Source organism: Pseudophryne corroboree, chromosome 5, assembly GCF_028390025.1.
Source record: "Pseudophryne corroboree isolate aPseCor3 chromosome 5, aPseCor3.hap2, whole genome shotgun sequence".
NCBI lineage: Eukaryota > Metazoa > Chordata > Amphibia > Anura > Myobatrachidae > Pseudophryne > Pseudophryne corroboree.
In genome coordinates this window covers 430313534-430316249 of record NC_086448.1, presented here as the reverse complement: position 1 = coordinate 430316249, position 2716 = coordinate 430313534, and the positions used below count along the sequence as shown (strand labels likewise).

The 2716-nt window shown below is 44.3% G+C and overlaps 1 pseudogene; it reads left to right on the top strand.

Moving 5' to 3' along the window:
• The first annotated feature begins 1983 nt into the window (after window positions 1–1983).
• Window positions 1984–2103, top strand: LOC134930583 (5S ribosomal RNA; annotated as a pseudogene).
• Window positions 2104–2716: the final 613 nt, after the last annotated feature.

The window sequence follows — 2716 nt, the reverse complement described above, 5'->3', positions numbered from 1 at the left end:
AGTTTGTCCTGCTGATATGGAGCAAGACAGGTTACATTTCAGCAGTATGTTCACCACAGCCTCTGGCTTTATCCGCAACAAAATTCGGGAACACTGGCACTTGATTGCGAGTGATCCAGTGCTCACCAAAGACCTTTCCTTGATTCCCAGATTTGCCTACAGACGGGGTCCTAATTTGAAGGACCTTCTAGTCAAGGCTGATTTTTCTCAAAGAAAGACTAATAGAACATCTAATTGGCTTATGAAATACCTGTGGTTTATAGATGCACGGGATGCTCCAACTGTTCATTCCTGTTATTAGGCAACCGCTTCATCAATCCATTTGACAATAAGGTGTATTCAATTAAACAGAGTTTGGATTGCAACAGCCGCTTTGTTGTCTATGCGCTGTCTTGGAGTAATCCTTGACTCCTCCCTCTCCTTCAAACCACACATACAGCACCTCTCACAAACCTGCCATTTTCATCTAAAAAATATTTCCAGGATCAGACTCTTTCTGACCCAGGATGCTACTAAGACTCTTATCCACTCATTGGTCATCTCCAGACTGGACTACTGTAATATGCTCCTGACTGTCATTCCTGACAAATACCTCTCTCCACTCCAATCTATCCTCAATGCTGCTGCCCGGCTCATCTTCCTCACCAAACGCACTACGTCCACCTCTTCTCTCTTACTAGACCTTCACTGGCTCCCCTTCCCTTTCAGAATCCATTTCAAGCTTCTCACACTCGCTTACAAAGCCCTCACCCACTCCTCTCCCATCTATATCTCTGACCTTATCTCCCTTTACACTCCCACCCGTCCACTTCGCTCTGCTAATGCACGCCGACTCTCCTGCCTACGGATTACTTCCTCCCACTCCTACCTCCAAGATTTTTCACGTGCTGCACCACTTCTTTGGAATTCCCTACCTCTCCCCCTCAGACTCTCCACCTCTCTACAAAACTTCAAACGGGCTCTCTAGACCCACTTCTTCACCAAACGCAGCCAAATCTCATCCTAACCCTCTGTTCTACGCTCTCTACGTACCCCAATTGTGTCACCCCTGTCTGTCTACCCCTCCCCTTTAGAATGTAAGCTCTCACGAGCAGGGCCCTCTTCCCTCATGTGCTTATCCTTTCTTACTTTAATGATCTTCAACTGCACCAATTCCATCAGTCTTCTGCCACCTGATACTTATTCCAGTGTCATCTGCTGATGTAACTATGTTTATTTACCCTGTACTTGTCCTATACGGTCATCAACTGTAAGTTGCTGTTTTCCTGTTTGATTATTTGTTTATGTACTCTGTAATTGGGCGCTGCGTAACCCTTGTGGTGCCATATAAATAAAGGATAATGATAATAATAATAATAATAATAATAATATGTTCTCAAATGTCCATGCAATCGACTGTATGTTGGCAAGACCAGCAGAATTCTTAAAGAACGACTCAGCCAACATTGCTCCTCTATTAAGAAATGTCTTGCATCCACAGATTCCACGAGAGACTTCACGAACTTACCAGTTGCAAGAAACTTCAAAGAGGCACAGCATACGGTCAATCAACTTAAATGTTGCATTGTAGACCAGATACCACCACTCCAGCGGGGAGGTGACCGAGACAGGCTCTTACTACAAAGAAAACTCCAGTGGATTCACAGACTACACACTTTGACTCCCAATGGTCTTAATGAAGACTTTAGGGTGGGTTGTTTCTTGTGAAGCAATCCAGCCCTTGCTTTTGTTGGTTTCATTTCTTTAGACACCGCCGTGTGTCCAGTATTATGCATTTTCACCTACTAAGTTTTTTGCTTGATCCCCTTGACACCGCCGTGTGTCAGTGATTGTGCATGATGTATTGATGTGATTACTTATCTTGCATTCCTCATGGGTTGTGGGAGTGACTTTGCTGCTATGGCACCTTTCTGCCATCACCACCAGCATTTTGCCCTGTTACGGATAGGCATTTGCCGGCTCTTGATGTGGAATTCTAGTGTTTTCTACAGCCATACCACACTGGACGACGTCCAATTCCGTCCGATCTTGGAAACTAAGCAGTGTTGGGCCCAGTCAGTACCAGTTCTGGAGACGGTCTGGGAATACTGGGTGCTGTACTTTTATTACTTGACCACTCATGGCCTCGGACTATAGCATGGGCATCCTTTAGTTATCTCTGTTTATTCTGCGTTCTTGTGCTCCCACCCCCTATCCCTTGGCATCATTTACCCTTCCATTTAATGCACTACCTTTGATCCATTCAATATCTGCACACAGTGGGCTCTACCTTAATTCTATTTCTTTTCTTTCATTTTATTTTTCACTTAGGTGCTCTATCCACAGGGATGCCGATAGCGTCCTGCCACATCTTTGCCCCTATGGGATTTTCCTTCATTTTCCTGTTCTTCTGCCGCTGTTTAGTTTTTGCTCTTCTGGGCACCTGAATATTGTCCATTGACACTTTCCAATGTCACCACCACCATTTGTGCCATTAACTGCCGCTGTCATTTCTGATATATGATTGAGTTAGACCTATTGGTCCATTTAATGCCTACAGTGCCTTAATGATCATTATTGCTTCAGGGATCTGTCCATGCGGGACAGTTTACGGCTATTATTTGACACCTTTTTATCAGCGACACCCAGCGGAGCGCATTCTCTTATTTGCATCTTGCATTATGCATTGGTTATTCTTTTTGTTTATGCATTGTGCATTGTGTGATTATGTAGTATA